This window comes from Protomyctophum parallelum (assembly GCF_964188405.1).
Source record: "Protomyctophum parallelum genome assembly, chromosome: 13".
Taxonomy (NCBI): Eukaryota; Metazoa; Chordata; class Actinopteri; order Myctophiformes; family Myctophidae; genus Protomyctophum; species Protomyctophum parallelum.
Window position 1 is genome coordinate 51,920,378 of NC_139708.1, and position 23,859 is coordinate 51,944,236.

Sequence of the window (23,859 nt, forward strand, 5' to 3'; positions counted from 1 at the left end):
GTCGCATCCTCTGTGTAAAGCACTGATGTCCTTTTATATCGTTGGTCCGTGCAGTCAGGCGGATAACTATTGATTATGGGTCGGGTCAAACTGATGCGAGGTGGAACGAGAGATCTGAAACATCACGGAGTCGACGTGACACCTGAATTATTTGATAGCTTGCATGCAATCTCTTTTGATATGCTACTGTACTATTTCTGTAGGTTAGGAGTAGCTCCGGTCCATTCTGCCTATGCAGGGTGTTGTGTTTCTCTAGGTACTGGACCCTCGTCCGGTTCTGGCAAACTGGTAGTGTGTGTGTGTGTGTGTGTGTGTGTGTGTGTGTGTGTGTGCAGGCTGGGTGGTGTGTGATAATCCAGCTGAATTATTCATTTGGTACGGCGGCGATCGGCGGGCCCGGGAGAACGATAATAACGGGACACTCAGACAGTACACTCAGACAGTATCTCGCCAAGGGTTCACAATTTATTATACACATACATAATTATATACAGTATATAGCTTTGGATCCTCATGTCCTCATGACGTGGCACTGAGACATATAGTCCAGTACCTGCCTGTAGACCCTATCGCAATTTGGTGTTGGGGGAATTTCTCACTTGAACTGAGTCAATGGGTCCCTAGACATGAAAAATCAACGAGGTGCTTGTCCGCCATAGTGCCACGAATGGCGCAATGGCCACATCAAAAATGGCCGCCATCGGCTATGATGAAAATCCAACCTTTTTGTTTTTTAGTGTTTAAGCACATGTAATACATTCATTTTGACTAATTGTGGTGTGTGGAATTCATTTCTGATATTGTTTTGATGATTTGGGGTGATTTTGACCTTGAAAGGTCATAGTCAAGGTCATTTTGCTATTCCACAGACCTTGGCCATAACTTGTCCATTTTTAGGAGTAAGAACAGGAACAATAAGTCTATTTCAACTAACTCTGACTCTTAAAATTAATTTCTGATATTGTTTTGACCATTAGGGATCATCCTGTCATTGAATTATTGATGTTAATGTCATTTTTCAATAATTCGATTATGATTCTTTAGTCGCTTTTACTATATATTTTCATGATTTGTTTTCTTTACATAAACAAAATACATGGGCATGAGAAAAACAACAACAGCACCATATGTGCTGTGTGAATAAGCCCATTGTACAAAAGACTGTCCATGGCCCAAATGAGCCAATTCATTGCTATGGCAACCCCATAGTGGAGGTAAGTCAATATATCATAAGAATCGTTCACTTGATGGTACAAGCACCAAATTTGGTACACAAGTGCTTCAGAACCTACTCTCTCAGAAAAGTACGTTGTCCACTTGAAAAAACTAAATGGCCACCATTTTTCAAGATGGCCGCCAAATGAAAAGGGCCTTTTGTGGCAGTTCTGGACAACCGTGGGTCCGACCAACTCGAGACCGGGCACTGCACTCCCTGTGGGTGTGTGGAACGTGTGTGTCGAATTCGGTGAAGTCGGTGGGGCAAACGGTTCTCGGGTTACGTGGATTACAGATGTACAGACACACACAGACTTGAATATATGTCAATGGGCAATGCCCATTGGGGTTTTTTTTAGATGATGGGTAAGAAGAGAGAGATGTGATGTCAGGTGGTGTGGGCTAAGAAGTGGTCAGGGCTAAGATAAAGTATATGAGATTTACAGTAAGTGCAAAGAGAGATGGTGAGGGAGGGAGAAAATGATTTGTACCAATTGACCAAACAGTAGACAGTAGTGTAACAGGTTAAGGTGAGTATAGAGATGGAAATGTTCTAGCAAGTGAAGCCAGTGTATTGAGAATATGGGACATATGTGTCAGGAGTTATTTGTGACAGAAGGCTACCAGTGAGATGGAAGATGTATACGATGGTAGTGAGACCAGCCATGCCGTACGGTTGGAAACGGTGGCACTGATGAAAAGGAGGCACAGCTGGAGGTGGCAGAATTAAGGATGCTATGGTTCTCATTAGGAGTGAAAAGGAAGGACTTGATCAGAAATGACTAAATTAGAGGATCAGCCCAGGTTAGAAGGTTTGGGGATAAAGCTAGAGAGGTGAGTTTGAGATGGTTTAGACATGTGAAAAGGAGGGATGAGGGTACATTGGGAGAAGGATGCTGAAGATGTAGCTGCCAGGTAAGAGGATGGCCAAAGACAAGGTTTAAGGATGCTGTGAGAGATGACATGAAGGTGGCAGGTCACAGAGGAAGATGCAGAAAACAAAACCAAAAGGGGTCCTCCCCTTTTGGTTTAGTACAGTAACGTGCGGTACGGCATGGTACAGTATGATACCATAAGGTATGGTACAGTACAGTATGATGCCGTACAGTACAGTAAGGTACAGTATGATACCATACAGTAAGGTACAGTATGGTACAGTATGGTACCATGCAGTACGGTACAGTACAGTACAGTACAGTACAGTACAGTACAGTACAGTACAGTACAGTACAGTATGATACCATACAGTAAGGTACAGTATGGTACAGTATGGTACCATGCAGTACGGTACAGTACAGTACAGTATTGTACAGTATGATACCATACAGTAAGGTACGGTACGGCATGGTATCATACTGTACCTTACTGTATGGTATCATACTGTACCTTACTGTACTGTACGGCATCATACTGTACTGTACCATACCTTATGGTATCATACTGTACCTTACTGTACTGTACGGCATCATACTGTAGTGTACAATACCTTATGGTATCATACTGTACCTTACTGTACTGTACGGCATCATACTGTACTGTACCATACCTTATGGTATCATACTGTACCATGCCGTACCGCACGTTACTGTACTTTACCATACTGTACTGTAACATACTGTAGTGTACTGTAGAGTACCGTGTGTGTGTGTGTGTGTGTGTGTGTGTGAGTGTGTGTGTGTGTGTGTGTGTGTGTGTGTGTGTGCACGCACAGGGAAAAGGGGAGGACCCCTTTTGGTTTTGTTTTCTGCATCTTCCTCTGTGACCTGCCACCTTCATGTCATCTCTCACAGCATCCTTAAACCTCGTCTTTGGCCATCCTCTTACCTGGCAGCTACATCTTCAGCATCCTTCTCCCAATGTACCCTCATCCCTCCTTTTCACATGTCTAAACCATCTCAATCTCACCTCTCTTGCTTTATCCCCAAACCTTCTAACCTGGGCTGATCCTCTAATTTAGTCATTTCTGATCAAGTCCTTCCTTTTCACTCCTAATGAGAACCATAGCATCCTTAATTCTGCCACCTCCAGCTGTGCCTCCTTTTCATCAGTGCCACCGTTTCCAACCGTACGGCATGGCTGGTCTCACTACCATCGTATACATCTTCCTTCTCACTGGTAGCCTTCTGTCACAAATAACTCCTGACACATATGTCCCATATTCTCAATACACTGGCTTCACTTGCTAGAACATTTCCATCTCTATACTCACCTTAACCTGTTACACTACTGTCTACTGTTTGGTCAATTGGTACAAATCATTTTCTCCCTCCCTCACCATCTCTCTTTGCACTTACTGTACATCTTATATACTTTATCTTAGCCCTGACCACTTCTTAGCCCACACCACCTGACATCACATCTCTCTCTTCTTAACCATCATCTAAAAAAAAAACCAATGGGCATTGCCCATTGACATATATTCAAGTCTGTGTGTGTGTCTGTACATCTGTAATCCACGTAACCCGAGAACCGTTTGCCCCACCGACTTCACCGAATTCGACACACACGTTCCACACACCCACAGGGAGTGCAGTGCCCGGTCTCGAGTTGGTCGGACCCACGGTTGTCCAGAACTGCCACAAAAGGCCCTTTTCATTTGGCGGCCATCTTGAAAAATGGTGGCCATTTAGTTTTTTCAAGTGGACAACGTACTTTTCTGAGAGAGTAGGTTCTGAAGCACTTGTGTACCAAATTTGGTGCTTGTACCATCAAGTGAACGATTCTTATGATATATTGACTTACCTCCACTATGGGGTTGCCATAGCAATGAATTGGCTCATTTGGGCCATGGACAGAGTCTTTTGTACAATGGGCTTATTCACACAACACATGGTGCTGTTGTTGTTTTTCTCATGCCCATGTATTTTGTTTATGTAAAGAAAACAAATCATGAAAATATAGTAAAAGCGACTAAAGAATCATAATCGAATTATTGAAAAATGACATTAACATCAATAATTCAATGACAGGATGATCCCTAATGGTCAAAACAATATCAGAAATTAATTTTAAGAGTCAGATTTAGTTGAAATAGACTTATTGTTCCTGTTCTTACTCCTAAAAATGGACAAGTTATGGCCAAGGTCTGTGGAATAGCAAAATGACCTTGACTATGACCTTTCAAGGTCAAAATCACCCCAAATCATCAAAACAATATCAGAAATGAATTCCACACACCACAATTAGTCAAAATGAATGTATTACATGTGCTTAAACACTAAAAAACAAAAAGGTTGGATTTTCATCATAGCCGATGGCGGCCATTTTTTATGTGGCCATTGCGCCATTCGTGGCACTATGGCGGACAAGCACCTCGTTGATTTTTCATGTCTAGGGACCCATTGACTCAGTTCAAGTGAGAAATTCCCCCAACACCAAATTGCGATAGGGTCTACAGGCAGGTACTGGACTAATAACGATAACAATCGGCTATAGCAGCAAGTTGATCTTGCTCGAGATGTCTCCAGTGGCTAACAAGAAGTCTGTTACAGTTCAGTTCAGGCAGTACACAATACCTACATATCTAGTACATTTGTATATTCACGTACAGTCATACAAGTAGGCTACACAGCATAGGCACTCAGATCATAACACAGGGCAGAATCATATAAGCATTAGGCTATATGGACCAGAGGCTGCTAGGTTAGGAGTGAATGATAAAATGCATGCACCTTGAATTATAACGTTTGTTTAAATTTTCTGTTCTGCCACGACGGGCAGGGATTATTTTTTCCTGTTGAATTGCTTACTGGAACAGACCAAACTACTTTACTTAACAATGAAATCATTTTTGTTCCGGAAGTGCATCGGCTCATTCCTCCTCCGCGTCTGCACTCTGCAGAATAAAAACAACAACAGAGTGAAAAGACCGCCCAGTGTAGCGTAACAAACGGACCTTCTCTCCTATTGGTTGGGGGGTAAACCCAACCCTTTTTGTCTTGTCTGAAGTCCCACCCTGTTCTTCAGTCTTTCGACTACAAAATGTTTTCTGTCGCGTGTCTTTCAGAGCATCCATCTGATGCTTTGGAGCATAAGTGGCCAGGTGCAGGTTTCTTTGTAACACCGTAAACAATTTTGGATTGATTAAAATATATATTTTTATATAAATGTTTTAAAATGTGTTTTGCCCGTTAATGTGGGTCCCACTTGCAATGGACCAGTGGCCCGCAGGTTGAGAACCACTGGTTTAAAGGTGCTATAAGTGAATTGAAATTGAATTAAGTGGCGACATTACATCCCTGCTCAAATTATTTCTCTTGGCCCGTTAACAACATGCATGCTTTGTTTTTTTTAATCAAACAGTGCCCATCTAAATTTAACATTCATAACATGGATAATAGTTCACAAGTGATTTACAGACATTTTTGAAGTTGTACAAAAATGGGATGTTCAGTGCATATTGCATTTTGAGAAGGAATTGGGTCTTGGCTAAGTAGTACAAAATACGGAGTATGTATATTAGAGTACATTTTAGATTTCCGGGGGGTTGCCGGCTTACAACATGCAATCATATGTTAAGTGGCTTAGTCTCAATGGTAACAAGTACAACTACCGGTAAATCAGTGAAAGGTCTCTGATAATAGACAATTTGGTAGACAGATCACTGTTATGAATGTTGTCAAAATGCAATAGGCAGTGAGCATTACAATATTTCACCCATAGATGTGGGCATTGACTGAGTAATTGACCAGTAAGGATCCACTCTGTAAAGATGCATTTCGTTATCAAACCTCCTAATTTCAAGGACCCCTCTGAGGTCCTGATGAAGGAGATGGTGACAGGACATAATGGGTACGGTCTTGACGCCGTCGCCTGATGGAGGTAGCACCAAGTTTGTTCCAACCTGAGAAAGACAAACAAAAAAGATACATAGACCAATGTAAAAGACTGTCAAAAACCAAAGAGTATAAGCAAGATAATGGTGTTCACTGATTGCAGTCTGATACAGTATTCTGAATAATTCTATAACTATAGGTTACGAAGGTAACCCAGGTTAATTAATTAGACGAGCAAGGAAACTCGCTTTAGGAGATTGTGACTTTGTCATAATCACAGAAGCATTAATAATACACTCACAGGCAATTGATTGACTGGGTTTGGGACCAATGGGAGCCTTGACCACCCCCCTACAGCTCAGTGGTATAAAACCAGGCTCCACCCATTGTCTCCACTTCTGTGAAACCTTCTCATGAGGCATTGCTCACAAGAAGGGCGTTTTAGCGAGTTTCCTTGCTCGTCTAATTAATTAACCTGGGTTACCTTCGTAACCTATAGTTAATTATAATTTAGACTCACAAGGAAACTCGCTTTAGGAGACGTGATACACTCCCTTATTGTAGCCACAAAGTCCAAGCCCCTAGGGCCCGACTCATAGCCTGTGAGATAAGGAGGTCCTAAGTCCTGCCCGCCAGGCAGTCAGAAAACCCCACTATTCGACCTGACAGTCACAGACATGTCTTATACGGTCAGCCTAAAGAGCAGACAGACGTAGATCTGAAAATGCTTAGTGTAGTACTATATGATCCCCCCAATCCGGAACCGGTAGGGAGAAACGAGAGCAAGTGAAAACCATTATGGATCCCAACATCTCCAGCCTCTACCTAGAGGCCACACTGAGGACTGCACGTGCCACGGGCGCCGCAGTCACATCCAGCCTATAAAACCTGCCAAAAGTTGAGGAGGAGCCCCAACTGGCCGCAGTACACACATCCTGGATTGATACCCCTTTACATAGGGCCCAGGATGTCGCCATCCCCCGTGTAGAGTGTGCCTTCACGCTTATGGGAGGCTGCAACCCTTTACACGAGTATGACCGCTCTATGGCTTCAACTATCCACTGTGAGATCCTCACCTTAGTTATAGCCTTCCCCAGAGTCCTGGGGCCCCAGGAGACAAACAACTGAGCTGTCTTCCTGTGCGTCGCCGTTCTGTCCATATAAATCCGTAACGCTCTCACCGGACACAGATTATGCCTCCTCTTATCCTCCTCAGAGGTAAAAGGACAGAACTCCACCAAATCCACCGGCACGCACGTGGCCAGCCGGTTCTTAGGCAGAAACGCCGGATTGGTCCTAATAACCACCCTCGTTCTATCCTCAGAAAAACGAGTACACTCCTCGCTCACCGAGAAAGCGTGAATATCGCTGACCCGCTTAGCGGTCACCAGCGCCAACAACAATGTTGTTTTAAGAGACAGGAACTGCAAGTCCACTGACTCCAAGGGCTCGAACGGAGGTTGAGATAGAGAATCCAGTACCACAGCCAAGTCCCACGCCGGAACCAGCGACTTGGGCACCTGGAGGAGGCGGGATGCACCCTTCATGTATTGACGCACTAGGGGGTGCATCCACGCGGTGCCATCGCCGAAACCCACATGGCAGGCCGATATAGCCGCCATATACACCTTTATAGAGCTGAAAGACAGACCCCTGTCCATCAGACTCTGTAGGAAAAGCAGAATGACCCTTACCGGAGCCTGGAAAGGAACCACCCGTTCCTGAACGCACCACTTCTCGAAAGCGTTCCATCTGCCGCCATAGGCGTCCCTAGTCGACTGGGCTCTAGCGCTCTGGATGGTGTCAATGACGCCCTGAGGAAGACCCTCCATTTCCAGATTCAACCGCTCACGGGCCAGGCCCATAGGTCTAGGTCTCCTGGTTGGGGATGGAAGATCTCCCCTCCCGCCTGGGTCAGGAGGTCCCTCCTCAACGGGAGCTGCCATGGGTGCCCGCATAGGAGAGGTGTTATCTCCGACCTCCACGAGCCCCACCCTGGGGCTATCAGTATTACTGACAGACCCCGGGTCCTCACTCGCTCCAGTACCGGAGATATCAAAGACAGTGGAGGAAAAGCATAGAGCAGGCCTCTTGGCCAGTCGTGAGCCAGAGCGTCCACGCCCAGAGAGCCTCGACCTGTCATGGAGAAGAACCGTGGACACTTCTTCTTCTCCTCCGAGGCAAACAGGTCCATCAGTGGCCGGCCGAACCTGTCCCAGAGCTGAGAGACCACTGCGTCGTGCAGAGACCACTCCGCATAGTGGCACTTCCCTCTGGAGAGCAGGTCCGCCCCTCTGTTCAAAATCCCCGGAACGTGGGAGGCCCTGATCGACTTCAAGTGTGCATCGCACCATAGTGTCCATAGTGCCGTGTGCTAATTTCGCTGCTGGCCGCCGTTGGCGTTCTTAGCGCCGCCGCCTCCGCGCTGCCTTCCAGCGGGGGAGGATGATGGTTTTCTGCGAGGTCTGTCCCTCTTAATGGACTGCTGATGCTGGCCGGGCACGGCGGACGGAGCCCTAGCTGCCTCCGGGGCCTTGAACTGGGGCCTGGGGTTGCGCTCTCGGCCATATTCCCGTGGCCTGTCCACGGACCTACCGTACTTGGGCTTCTTTGAGTACGATGATTTGGGGGGCTCCGTGGGCATGTATGCCTTGAGCGCCTCTTTCTGCTTGCTGTCTCGTTCGTGGCGGGCTGTTATGTCCGGCACAGAGCCCGAGAACAGGCTGGACTGCAGGACGGGCTGATCCAAGGTGGCGGCTCTGTCCCCAAACTTCGGAGAGAGGTTTAGCCATCTGGCTCTCTCGAGGACCACGAGGTGGGCCATGGCCTTCCCGGTCATTTGTACGTTGTATTCTGTGAGGAGGAGGGTCTCCTTATGGATCCTCCGCAGCTCCAACATGTGCTCCAGTGTTGGCTCGTCGCCCATGTCTCGGAGGATATGAGAGGTGGAGCCCTGGAGCAGACCTATGGCGTTTACAGCCTTGACGCCGAGCGTCAGAGACCAGTAGGCCTTCCTGGCAATGGTAGATAGCTCTTTGTCGTGGGCGTCAGGAAAAACCGGCTCCTTGGTCCACCGGGCCTCTGGCTGGCGCAGGAGATGGGCCGCCATCTGCCTGTCCATCGCAGGCATGCCCTCTAGGCCTGCCACCTTCGTCTCAGCACAGTCGAGGTCCCTCTTGTGGTCCGGTGGGAAAGATAAAGTGTTGGGGTTCCTCCACGACGCGCTCAGCGTGTTGATGAGGCCCCTGGTCAGAGGCAGGATCTGCTTGGCACGGGGTGGGTCCTTGTCCTCGCCGAAATCGCGCCACAGCGAGTCCTCCCTAGCTTCCTCCGGGGCTGCCTCGGTGGGCCACTTCAGGCCCGAGCGGATGGTGGCCCTCCTGAAGATGTCCAGCAGCTCTGAGTGGTCCATTTCCATGGGCGGTCGAGGAGGCCGGGCCGGGGCCTGGGTTGGAACCTGGGGAGCCATGGCCTCAGATGCGGTCCCCACCGTGGGAGGCTCTGCTGCTGCCGTCCCCGCGCCCGCCAGTAGGGTGGCTTGGAGCTGGGCCTCGAAGCGGGGGGAACCATATTGGCCGCCAAACGGCCCGACTTCTTGTGGGTCGTCGTCGGAGGATTCAGAGTTGTCGCCGTCTGAGCTACGGCTCTCGTTGTCCTCGTCCTCCATCGACTCCCCTGTGGTGGGGTCGTCCCGTTCGGGGGGAGGATCAGTGCGGGCAGACCCAGGTGCCGCACGCGGCTGTGGTGGACGGCGCGGTGCTTCTGGCATCTCAAGCACCGACGCTGCCCCTTGGTCGACGTAGTCCCGCTCCTTCTCTCTCACCTCGCCGGTGAAGAAAGCCTTGGCCCGTACGAGCCTCCGAGCTCTGATGCCGGCTGCTGTGGCTTTGCACAAGGCACACACGCCGGTATTATTAGCCGCGTCGATGGCGTGTTCCAGGCCCAGGCAACGCACGCAATCTTCGTGCTGGTCCTCACTAGCCATCCAATTGCCGCAGGACTCGCAGTGTTTCTGGGGGACCTGCTTGCGTTGACGACGCTGTTGCTTGTTCCGCTCCGGCATCTCCTCTAGGCTTTCTGCAGGCCAGAGAAAAAGAGAGGGAAAAATCAGCTAGTATCTGTAACACGTTTGCTGTGTACAGGTGTAGCTATAGCCTAGCCAACTTAGCCTAGCACCTGTAGCGCGTTCGCTGTGTACAAGTGTAGCTAATAGCCTAGCCAGCTATAGCCTAGCCAAACTCACCGCTGTCGACACGTTTGCTGTGCACACAGTGGACAAAAGTTGGCGGGATGCTAAAACCGAACACGTTTGCTGTGTTCGTAGTGAAGCAGTAGCCCGTGGCTACAGCCTAACCAAACTGTGCCAACTGTCGACACGTCCACTGTGTATACAGTAGAGCAGAGTTTGGGAAACTAAAAAGGGAACACGTTCGCTGTGTTCGCAGAATAGTTAAGTCTAGCAAGCGCTAACAAGAGCGCAGTCGCGTCCTTCTGCAGGACTCGTGCTAGACAAAAAACAGAGAATAAAGTACAGTGTGAAAATTAGGGCCGTTCGCCGGTCAACTAATGAAGAACACTAACGTGAATACTTTCTGGAAAAACAAATTTCCCAGCACAGTCGGGGTGCCAGGATCCGCTCCTGTCCGTTGACTCAAATACTAGGACTTTGTAGCAATGCTGTTGCTGTGTGTTCTCGCATGAGAAGTTTCACAAAAGTGGAGACAATGGGTGGAGCCTGGTTTTATACCACCGAGCTGTAGGGGGGTGGTCAAGGCTCCCATTGGTCCCAAACCCAGTCAATCAATTGCCTGTGAGTGTATTATTAATGCTTCTGTGATTATGACGAAGTCACAATCTCCTAAAGCGAGTTTCCTTGTGAGTCTAAATTATAATTAACAGGCAGTCAGGCACATTCTTAACCACTTAAACTGGACATGGCTTGGCACTGCACTTGGAGCTGGCACGGTTTTCCCATCTACACCAAATCTCTTTGAGAATATTGTTGCTGGGTTCAAGTGGTTCAAATTAATAACATTTCCATTTAGATATGCAGAGGAACTTACAGGCTTATGGTGGAACACAAAGTTGGACTCCTCGATAGTGTGCTGGTACACTTTTCGCCCAACTTTGTACACTGTTGGCAGAAGCAGTGTCGGTAGCTGGCTCAGGGAAAGTTCCCCCAAACTGTAGGAAGACAATTTTATATCAATATGTGGAATGTATTAATGTGGCATGGCATATCTGTGATTATGTCATTTAGTAACAAAATAAAACACCTGCTAAAATATACATTTGCATAGTCTGATGTACAATATAACAATAATATATTACCGTGTGTTAATCCATCAAGGGAAGAGGTTAGTTTCCCTTTGCGTCTTGCCAGGTACAGGAACTTCTTTGTCAGGAGTTTTTGGCCCAGCCTCTCCATGCAAGACTAAGTTTTGTGCAATCTTTAAAAAAACTAAAATGGAGGAAAACAAAATCAAATGTGTCAGCTGACATACTGATAAAATATTGTCATAACAATGCAATTGTTATAACATATCGGTATATGCACTCATATGTAAACTTATTTGTAACTTACCATGCCTGGAGTGGATAGATGTGGGAACCCTTGGCCGATCTCCTGCACACTTGTTTCCCCTTATTAACGTGGCCTTTTTTGAATAATTGAATACTTAATTAACATTTTGCAGAAAGTACAGCAGTGCAATTGTACAGGAATGTTAAAAAAAATAGCACAAAATGTCCTCAGGGCAATTGCAGACAGGTGATTTTTTTATGGCAGTTTTGAGGGAAGGTAAGGAGTTGCACTTTATTGATAGCCATTTTTGTGCCTTTGAAGTAGTACAACAGGTACATGCAGGCACTGGTCCCCTGAGTATCGTATAGACCAGGCCCATTGCAAGTTCAAGGTCAAGGTTATCAAGGTTATCTTTATTTGTCTCCCTTGGGAGAAATTTGTCTTGGAGACAGAGTCACAGCTGCATACAAATAACAGACATGTTCACATACGAAAAAGAAAAAACACCATGAAACACTCAACATACACAAAACAGAGATATTGCACACATTCCCTTGATCAAGTGCAACTATAGTCATTACAGTGCATTCGGCAATCCCTGATTGAGCATTTTAGTTGACAGGGGAACAAAATAGTGTTTAAATCTATTATATACACATCGTGGAGTTCTATACCTCCTACCGGATGGCATCAGCTCGTACTCTCGGTACAGTACATGCAAGGGGTCAGATACAATATTCCGAGCCTGTCTCACCACTGCTTGTTCAAAGATGGCCTGGGGAGTGATGGGTGGGGTGGACATGCCCATGATCTTCCCAGCCATGTTTGCTAGCCTATTTACTTGAGACTTGTATTTCACAGTTAGATTGCCAAACCAGCTGGATATACCGTATCTTAGGATTGACTCTATACTAGCTCTGTAAAAGGTCAACATGATATTTCTACTGACTCCAAAAAGCCTAAGTCTTCTGAGAAAGTGTAGACGTTGGTGTATCTTAGAACACAGTGTTGTAACATGCGTGTGCCAGCTCAGGTCCTCATCGATCTGTACTCCCAGATATTTATATGAGGGGACCTGTTTGATGTTATGGTCATGGACACTAATTATACTGTGGTCTCCTATGGACCTGGGGTCCACTATGACCTCCTCTGTTTTGTTTATATTTATTTTCAGATGGTGTAGATCACACCACTCTATAAACTTGTCTACTCCCTCTGTATGGCTGAGGATGTTATTATCACTCTTCAGCAGACTAAGTATCACAGTGTCATCGGAGAACTTGATAACAAATTGATTTGGATGTGAGCTGACACAGTCGTCCGTATACAAGGTAAACAGAAAAGAGGAACTGACTGTTCCTTGAGGCACCCCTGTACTACTCAGTGTCTCCTCTGAGAGCACCGAGTTAAATCTCACCCTCTGTGGTCTACTAGAGAGAAAAGAAAAATACCATTTCATTATAAAGGGGTTCACATTTAACTGAGCTAATTTACGCAACAGAATGTCTGGATGTATAGTATTAAAGGCCGAGCTGAAGTCGATAAATGTACTGCGTTTCTTAGAATATGCAAATTGATACTGGTCTAGCTGAGGTCCTACCTCCTTTCGGAGTTCCTCTGTCAGGATCCTCTCCAGTGCTTTTACTACATTAGATGTTATAGCCACAGGCCTATAATCGTTATGCTCTAGTGGACATGCTTTCTTCGGGATTGGGACTATCACTGATTTTCTCCAGATCTCAGGCACTGTATGTGAGTCTAGTGACAGTTGAAAAAGCCTGTGCCAGGCTGGGGCTAATTCCTCAGCACACGTTTTTAACAGGAAAGCATGCATTCCGTCCGGCCCTGTTGCTTTATCGGTCTGTATGGTTTTAAACACTTTACAGACTGTGTCCTGATCTATTACCATCCTGTTATTAACAGCATCACAGTTCAGTTCATTAATCACCTCATAGCATCCCTGAGAAGTATCACATTCAAATCGCATAAAGAAATTATTGAGCTCATTCGCTCTGGCGCTCTCATCTAGAGCAAAGATGGGCTTCCTCTCTGACTTCATATTAGTCATCTCCCAGAGTCTTTTTGTGTTCGAGTTGGCCAAGTCTTGTTCCGCTCGTTTTTTAAACTTATTTCTGGCTTCTCTCATTTTTATATTCAGTTCCTTCTGTGCAGCCTTTAAGGCTGCAGTGTCTCCTGATCTGAAGGCCACCTTTTTCCTATGTATACATTCCTTGATTTCATTCGTGAGGTATGGCCTATTATTATTAAACTTAGTTATTATTTTCTGTGGCACAATCATTTCAACACAGAAAGAAATATAAGCTGTAATAGCCTCGGTGGCTGTGTCAATGCTAGCATCCTCAAAGAAAATGTCCCAGTCAGTACATAAGAGCATCCTTTTAGCTCCTCAGTTGCGTCCCTAGACCACACATTTACTTTTTTACCGGTTTACTGGATTTAAAAACGGACCGGTACGTTGGCATGAGATAGACAGTGTTATGGTCGGACATGCATACATTTTGTTGTTGCTGTACTCTGTCCTCTACCCTGAGCCATTCCACCCTAACATAATGAGCAGAGGTTATGCTATAGGTGTGAGGTGTAGAAGTAGTCCAATTAGTTTATTTTGGGAGGTCTGTAGTAGTTTAGATTGTAATGACGATGTGCTACATGGTAGTACATCAACGTAATTACAATCTAAACTAGGCCTACTACAGATAACTACACTACCATGAGGCGCATGCATAGGCAAAATTACATTTGATGAGTGCTGCAGCTAGTATCCTCAGTGCATTCCTACTGACCTGTACACTGCCGTTTCCTGCATGTTTTGCTCCACCAAGGGGCTGCAAATTGTTTCTCAACCATTCTTAAAGCAATATGGCTTTTTCATCCAATATGGCAGATTCTATAAAAGAAAATACACAATATTACCAATGACTAAATGATACGGCTCTAATGCTTCAACAAGCATACTACTTTGTGGTGGTGTCTGCTGTGTGCTCTGTGACCTCAGCCTCTTTCTCAGCCCCTTTATGGTGTTTCCGAAGCCTCTGTTCGAGGAATCCAGCGGCTGGGTATTTTCCCCATCCTGGGGTGTACCGGATTCCCTGTAAAGAAATGAAAATCATTGGTGAATACAGATGAGGCACATTTTAATTTTTACAGTGTGGCCAGAAGATGTGGCTAGACAGGGTTTGTCTCTCTTATCTTAACCGTCTGATGACACCGGGCATAAAACAGCACAGACGTCCAGTAATGCTGGAAGATGAATTATATTATGTCAAGCTGACTGTTTTAGCATAAATGCCCCTAGAAAAAGTGAATTACTCACGATGCCAATGCTTGAGTCGTTCAATACAAGCAGGGAATCCCTGAAACAAAGATGTAGTCAGGGCCTTTTTGGTCTCAGAGGTAGTATTGTAAACACAGAGAAACTAAAATTACCAGCAGAGTCAAACTAGATTAAGTAAAACATGTGTTGCGCCCCAATATAATGGCTGTAGCATTGTCTGCAGAAAATAGGGGATCAGCATAAAACTAAAAACACTACTCAAAATGTGTTTTGGTACATGTGTTGTGCAAAGGGGAAAAGTGTTTTTTTCTAGCAAATATAGGTAAATGTCAGAAAGCAAAACATATGGGGCAACTTGCATGGAAGGTATTGGAATAAGTATTATGTTTCATGCTATTTGCATGCCTTGAACATCACTGCTAGGGTAATTTATTCAACTACTTTAACAACAAATAGCCAACACAGTGGTTGCTACAAACCACTGAATGCATTTGTTCATTGTTAATTTAGCACTATGTTTGCTATGTTGACTACCGGAATAAACAACTAATGCTAAAGCTGGGGAAATGTTAGTGTTGCAGTTATGGTATAATAGCCATGAAGGACACAGTAGTACTTTGGTTGTAATTTAGTAGCTTATATATGTAGCATTTAGACCCAGAACCGCATCCTCTCCATATATTTCATAACAGAAATACACACTACTACTTCAACAGAACAGCAAGTTTACATTAAAAAGCTTGCTGAGATGAGATCACAATGTCTCATTGACTGGCGTTAGCATAGCATTAGCATGTTAAGGTAGCCAACTACGTCACCTGGGGAATTGCGCCCCAGGAGATATTTACTAAATGCAATACTGGACACCCGGAGCACGTAATGACTCCCCAAACACAGATTGCTGACATTTTCATTTAGACAATTCGTCAAGGATGTCTTTGAATAGCACTTATGCTGATCCCAGGCTCTCCCGTCAAGGGACCGGGTGGTGGAAAGAGGTTTGGTCGGGGTTGTTGTTGCTAGTCCTAAGGGAAGTTTGGAGGTGCATGGCAGCCTTAAATGGGCCACCTCCCTGCAACTTCTCCTTTCTTCTAGGCCTCTTGGGCAGTGAGGGTTTGAGGTTAGGGTGCACATGGACAATGGTCTGTGTCGGTACCTGGAGGACCTACCCCTGCTGCCCAAGTACCCGGGGGCCACCCCTCACAGGGGGATGTGATAGTGTAGAATATGGAGGTATCTGTGGATGCAGGTTGTGACTGAGGGGATGGTGTGGGGAATTGTGGGGTGTAGTCGTAAAGGCCCCCCACATCAGTTTACCCTTGGGCCTCTGTGGTTGTGTGAAGGTGTGAGTATGAGAGTATTGTGCTAGGCAGTGTCAATATTGTGGGGCAGTCGTAAAGACACCCACATCAGGTTATACAGCCTCAGTCCTCATGCCCTGGGAGGGAGGGCAGAATCCATTTCTTGCGACCGACCGTACGTCGCGACGCACCGTCGGCCGGTCCTATTTACCGTCGGCCGGTCCTATTTAGGTCGGTCGGTCAGTATTTAGGTCGGTCGGTCAGTGTTTACGTCGGTCGGTCCTATTTAAACACTGACCGACCGACCGACCGACGGGTCGCAAGAAATGGATTCGGCTTTGATATTTTTTTTTCTGCTCTCGTTGGACTTAACTTTAAAAGTCCAATGGAACACCTCTTTGTAACGGGCTGCTGTAGCATAGTGGTCTAATCCCTCGCCTCTCTGTTCTTTTTTGCTGACGACGCTGGTTCAATTCCCGCTCGCGGCAGACCAAAATTATTATATTTTAGACAGACACACAGACAGACAGACAGACTGCCTGTCTGCCTGCCTAATGTATTGTAAATAATGTATTCATTCCATACGGCTATTTTTTTTAAATATAAAAACTTTTGTCTTTCGCGCGATTCGAACCAGCGTCGTCAGCACCAAAACATTGAGAGGCAAGTGATTAAACCGCTAGACTACAGCGGCAATACGTTACAAACAAGTGTTTCATTGGACTTATAAAGACAATAGCACTAGTGATGTGTCGGTCATGAGCTGCTCGATCATAAGAGCCGATTCATTGCCATGTCCGTGAATCGGATGGCTCACGTCTTGCAATGAGTCGGTTCACGGTCACGCCCCCCCCCCCCCCCCAACCCCCGGCACCCACAGTCGCACGCACTCACACACACACACACACACACAACGGATATCGTCGTCGATCGGGAGCTCAGCGAGCTGACACGTTTCTTCTGAGAAACTGAATGAATACAATAGCTAGCTATGCAATTGGTAACTTGGTATGCATTGCTAACTGATGGGAGTCGAGTGGCGCTAATAGTGTCTTTTGTCAAACGACAAACAGTATGAAATTCATACTGTTTGACAAAAGACACTTATTAGCGCCACTCGCTATTCATCGCGCCTATTCATACTATGAATAGGCTAGGACTAACGAGATGCAAAGTTGCAAACAACAACATCCAACATTTAGAATAGCTACCACACCACATAACAACAGTAGGCTAGTGTTGTGTGGTTAATGTACCTAAGCCAAAAAATAAAACCATGTATTTTTATACAAATGGAAGTGTACACTGTCTACAATTGCTTTCCCTTTTCACCTCCTTTATGATGATGAGTTCCTGTTTTTGGGCTGGCTATATATAAGTCTATATTTGTAGTTTTGTACGTCTCTAAATGTTATGATGAATTGAACAAGTTGGACACTCTTGTAAACAAGTATAATGTTTTATTGGTCGTCCACTCACAGTTGTACAGTTTTTTTTGTTTTGAGTTGTGCTTGGAATGTACTGTAATTCTGCAAACTGTTAATAAGTACAGTGTACAGTGTTTTACAAAACCAAATTACTGTTAATAAATATTTCAATCAAATCAATCAATCTGCATGGCAGTACAGTGTTTGGCAATTACTTAAGGAGGATTAGGCTACAGTAAATACACTTTGTAACTTTAAATTATTATGTTTGATTGTGTTTTGGTTTTATTTTAACATCTGTTTTACAGTGAGAGTGCTATAATGTCCTATATGGAATGTCTGGAGTCAAACTAGGGGTTTTTGATGATTCTGAATCCATTGCAATAATCAGTTGTGCACAAAAACAATCCAGTGTCAAACTATAGGTGTTTTCATGATTCTGAAACAAAAACAAATTATTTGCCATAAAAACACAGCCTATCTTTCTTCTGAGAAACTGAATGAATACAATAGCTAGCTATGCAATTGGTCACTTCACTTGGTATGCATTGCTAACTGATGGGAGTCGAGTGGCGCTAATGAGTGTCTTTTGTCAAACATTATGAAATTCATACTGTTTGACAAAAGACACTTATTAGCGCCACTCGCTATTCATCACGCCTATTCATACTATGAATAGGCTAGGACTGAGATGCAAAATCCTACATTTAGCTACCACAACAACTGTTACAATTTACAATTTACAATTTAGGCATTTAGCAATCCAGAGCGACTTACATTAAGCAAGAACAAAAAGCATGGGAATACATCACATAAAAGCATTTATCATGAAACATGCGTAAGCTAAGAAAGTAACAGTGGAATATCTATATAATGAAACTATACATGCACTATACATATAAACTATACATATTTACTACTATGCTATACATATGTACTATGGCGTGCTATGACTATATACAATGCAATTATAGTGCTGTCTACATAACATGCTATAAGTCTGTGTCAAATGCTATCTACTGTTGTGTGGTAAATGTTAGTAGTACCTAAGCCAAAAAATAAAACCATGTATTTTTATACAAATGGAAGTGTACAAGACACAAACCACTTTATATGTCTTTTATTAAAGTCCACATACAGAACAGGGACTGCCTAGAGTTCTCATCGGGCCTGAAAATGAAGGCCCGGACCTACCCTACCCTAACTCAGGAAAAAGAAAAATGCCACTATAAAATAACCTAACTGTTAATAAATATTTCAATCAAATCAATCAATCTGCATGGCAGTGGCAGTACAGTGTTTGGCAATTACTTAAGGAGGAGTTCAGTAAATACACTTTGTAACTTTAAATTATTATGTTTGATTGTGTTTTGGTTTTATTTTAACATCTGTTTTACAGTGAGAGTGCTATAATGTCCTATATGGAATGTCTGGAGTCAAACTAGGGGTTTTTGATGATTCTGAATCCATTGCAATAATCAGTTGTGCACAAAAACAATCCAGTGTCAAACTATAGGGGTTTTCATGATTCTGAAACAAAAACAAATTATTTGCCATAAAAACACAGCCTATTAACTCTACATCTGAACTCATAATGTAATAATCAGCTCATACATTATAAAGACATTATTGCATTATGAAGTTTTATTACAGTATGAGTCGCCTATGTGGAGGTTCTTAATGTAACACATTATTACATTATAGAAAAATCTATTAAGTTATGTGCTCGTCTTTTAATTACATTATGAGCTGATTATTACATTATGAGTTCAGATGTAGAGTTGCTGGCCGCCTCAGCTCCATATATGGAGATCTAGGTGATGATCCAGTCTTTTCAATGTATGGCTATCCAGGGTTTGATGAGGTCAGTGTCGGGATCTTATATCATATGGAAACGGCCATATATGGTGGTGTGACGTGTCATGAGGCGTGACCATATATGGAGGCATGACACGAGGCGTGACATGACACACTTACTGACTGACTGACGGGAAATGCAGGTTTTCATAGTAAATTAAATGCATATGGTCGTGTGTCTGTGGTCTATGGTCTGGGCATGGTGTGTGTGGGACAGGGGTACGGGGTTATAGCAACTTATTACATTACTTAAATGCCTTGATATCATTATGTTATAATCGACCATATAGGCCTAGCCTATTATTGCATATCATTTTATTATTGTTAGATTTGCATTTCTTCAAATATGCACACTTATACCACCAACTAATAAGCTTTCAATTAAAATATTACCTACAACAAACTACTTCAAACTTTTCCAAACCGACCACGTAATTATGTTTAAGCACAGATGGTACTATATACACCCGGCATTTAAGCGCGCACCAACAAGTGCGTGTCGTGCACGCGCATTATATTTCGCGTGCGTGTATGTGCGCTTGTGCACGTGGAAGCCGGAAATAAAAGCACTTCCGGTCCCTCCCCTTGCGAGACTGCAGCTGGGTGCTATTGTCTTTATAAGTCCAATGAAACACTTGTTTGTAACGTATTGCCGCTGTAGTCTAGCGGTTTAATCACTCGCCTCTCAATGTTTTGGTGCTGACGACGCTGGTTCGAATCGCGCGAAAGACAAAAGTTTTTATATTTAAAGGGATTGTGACATTTAAAACACATTTTTGTAGATTTTTTGGCTTTTTTGGCTTTTCTTGACATCAATTTCACAAAAAAAAAACGAAGTTTGAACATTCAGTGTATTCTCTGCTGTCTGGACTCTTGTGAATAATTATGCAAAAATGTCTCATCTGGTTGGACGGCAGGGATATACGTAGATCCCGGCTAAACCTCTGCCCCCTCCACTCTGCTCCCTGCCTAGTGCCTACCCTCTCTTCTCCACTTCCTCATTGTCAACCGCGACTTTGTTTCTTTGTAATACTTACTAATAATGTCTTCTAGAGAAAAATCAATCTGCTCTGTTGTTGGCTGTGGATACCAACTTACACTGGATACCAACTGGCCTAGATGACTCTTTTATTTTTGAGACGTTCCTACCACGTTGTCAAAGAAGCGCATCTTGGGTTGACAGGAAAGGGGGAATTACCGACATCTACAGGCTAAAATAATGTGTTTTTCCATGGCTTCTCAGGATGAACTTTACACATGCACAAAAACTCGTGTCAAGAAATACTGGAGTGGAGTTGAGTGTTCAAACTTTTTAGACACGTTTGAAGGACCATGGCCAAGACTTTTAATGTTGTTAAAATTATGTTATAAATCATGTCATAATACCTTTAAAAAAAATAGCCGTATGGAATGAATACATTATTTACAATACATTAGGCAGGCAGACAGGCAGTCTGTCTGTCTGTCTGTGTGTCTGTCTAAAATATAATAATTTTGGTCTGCCGCGAGCGGGAATTGAACCAGCGTCGTCAGCAAAAAAGAATAGAGAGGCGAGGGATTAGGTTACAAAGAGGTGTTCCATTGGACTTTTAAAGTTAAGTCCAACGAGAGCAGAAAAAAATATATCAAAGCCGAATCCATTTCTTGCGACCCGTCGGTCGGTCGGTCAGTGTTTAAATAGGACCGGCCGACGGTCCGTCGCGACCGTCAGTCGCGACGTAAACGTAAACGTAAACACTGACCGACCGACGTAAACACTGACCGACCGACCTAAATACTGACCGACCGACCTAAATAGGACCGGCCGACGGTAAATAGGACCGGCCGACGGTGCGTCGTGACGTACGGTCGGTCGCAAGAAATGGATTCTGCCCTTGCTGTGCCCTGGTGTGTTTTTTTTTTTTTTTTAACTTGTCTGCGGTATATGCTCACTATGTATTGTGTCATCGTCGGGGCGACTATGCAATTGGGGGGGATGGATTGTATACTGTAGCAGTATGGGCGTCGACTTCTACTCTGCCCATCCTCCTCCCAGTAATCAGTGAGCTGATTGCTTGCAGTATTTAAGCAGCACACACTCTGCCTGTGTTAGATTCTCCTCAGTCGATGTGTGTTCCCGAACAGAGCTGGCCCTTTGGGCTTCAGCAAGCCACGCGTTCCCACAGCGTGTGTGTGTGTCATGAAGGACCCTTCATGACAATTATCCCTCAAACAAGGCTGGCCTAATGGGCTTCAGTATTGTTTGTTTCATTATGCCCAAGCCAGTCTGTGTGCTACCGTCCGTCTCTGCACGGACGGCACCCCCCCCCCCCCCCCCCCCCCCTTGTGTGCCTGGAGGCTGCCTGTGCATCCTGCCCCTAAATGAGTGGGCTTGGTGAAAAGAAGCCACGCTGCTGTTTTGCCTTGTCAGAATAATCGCTCAACACTGACCAACCACTGATCCACTACTCAAAGGAAGAAACATTATAATTGTTTATGAACTGGGAATGTTCTATTGGAACCTGTTTATGGAGACCTGTTTGTGTAACAGTGTAACCCTGTGTTGTCTGGATGCTCATTTAACGTGTTTTAACTCTCTCTTTGCTAGTTCCGGTGCTGAGGCCTCCGGGTCTGGACCAGGCGACGCCCGTTCCAGTGGTAGTGGTATCCCCTTTCCTTTTATTGTGTGCCATGAGTTGTCTTTGCTGTGTTCTACGGTTTGGGGTGCCACTACCCTGGGCGGGTTAGCTGGTCCCCTGTCCCCCTGGTAACCTTCAACACCGGTCCCTGAGTGTCCCAATCTGTACCTCTGAAGTACTTAAATACTAATAACTTGTTTATGTCCAAGAAACATCCTGATCTTTTACCATGAAGTGAATAAAGCTTTGTACTTTGGTTACACACGTTTCTGCCTTGCCTATCTATATATACTGTTACTGAATCTGTGTTTGGGGAGTCATTACGTGCTCCGGGTGTCCAGTATTGCATTTAGTAAATATCTCCTGGGGCGCAATTCCCCAGGTGGCGTAGTTGGCTACCTTAAGCAATACCACCTCACCACACTTGCTTGGTAATTAAGCTCCCAGTCCCAGCCTGTGTAGTTTGTAGACAACAACAACGTGGTGGTCTGGTGGCAATGGCATAGACATAAAAATGAACACAAACCTTTTAATGTAATGGCACACTGAAAGTATAATCCTTTTGGTTCAATTGTCCTCCTGACTCCTCTCCTCTCAATGCTCTGACTGCTGCTGGCTTGCTGGCGCTGCGCGGGCTTTTTCCAACGATTCAAACACTTCCTGATAAGTGACGCCACTACTCACTACGTCACATGCGCATTGTCCAAACAGCGCTCCCCCCCCCAACCAACCAACCAACCAACCACCACCGCGCACGCGCACGCACGCACAATATTATGAGCAGTGCATTACTACAACTTAATGTATTATAGGCCTAAATATTTTGACAGGAATTTTCATAGCAATGTCAAAGGGACATTTATTTCACAGTAAGGTATAGTATATTTATTAGGATTGCAATAATATCATTGTTTATTGTTTACAGTTGCGAGTGTGACCCATAATTTGGAGGTATTGTAATATGGAACTATGATAAGAAAAATATTACACACAAAAAAAAATGACCTATAAAAATACAGTATACAGTTTTTGGGTTTAATTGTCTCCACCAGGCCGAAGGCATGGGGAGAGAGTGTGTTTTGCACTCTGTCCGTCCGTCAGTGTGTACAGCTAATCTCCGGCACCGTTGGCGCGGCCGATGCCAAACTTTCCACACACACTCCCTGGATTCCAGCGACGAACCTCTGCCCCAATTTTTCCACAACGGCCTGTTATAGCACCACCATGAGGCCGACTTTTGCAAAACACATTTATTTATATTACTCGTACATATTTTATCCATACATCACGCAAATCAGTATACACCATCTCTATAGTCATGTGATCAACACAGACCACTCCGCGATCCCATATTCCATCGCCATTGGCTAAGATTGCCTTCCAAAGTTCTGCAGATTTGTCCGTTTTGAACAAAATGCCTCAAATCATGAACAGTGTGCGATTTCCGTGAACTTATGCACGCACATTACCACTAGGCAGAGGAAGAAATACGACTTAAAAAAGCGGACTCATGGTGGCGCTATAACAGACCAATTAATTACCTATAATTTCTGCAGAACTTAAACGCTTACTTTAAATTACTCGGGATAGCGTCTGCTAAATGCCTAAATTGTAAATTTGTCAATTGCTATTATCCTGGTTACTGTCAATTTTAATATTTTACATTTTTATGAAGTATTTAATCAATCAGTCAATCAATCAATGAATTAATAAAAAACTAGAAAAAAAATTTCAAGAAATTTTACTGGGTGCCTGAAGCTCGCCAAGTCTGTGCAGCATTTGAGCCACGGACCACCATTTGATGACATTTAGCCTCTCAGAAGGGTCCATTTGGTTACATGTGAGCC

General features: G+C 44.5%; 1 long non-coding RNA gene across 2 annotated transcripts; it reads right to left on the reverse strand.

Moving 5' to 3' along the window:
• Positions 1-5,247: 5,247 nt before the first annotated feature.
• Positions 5,248-22,627, reverse strand: LOC310869135. Of its 2 annotated transcripts, XR_014570130.1 has the most exons (5): positions 22,539-22,627; positions 14,849-14,921; positions 14,325-14,624; positions 11,575-11,647; positions 11,360-11,451 (listed from the first exon to the last, which is right to left on the reverse strand). It is a non-coding gene; the product is annotated as an uncharacterized lncRNA (long non-coding RNA). The 2 variants fall into 2 exon arrangements; XR_014570129.1 differs by lacking the exons at positions 11,360-11,451; positions 11,575-11,647; positions 14,325-14,624; positions 14,849-14,921 and adding exons at positions 5,248-6,058; positions 11,054-11,174 and having other exon boundaries at positions 22,539-22,626.
• Between the last annotated feature and the right edge of the window lie 1,232 nt (positions 22,628-23,859).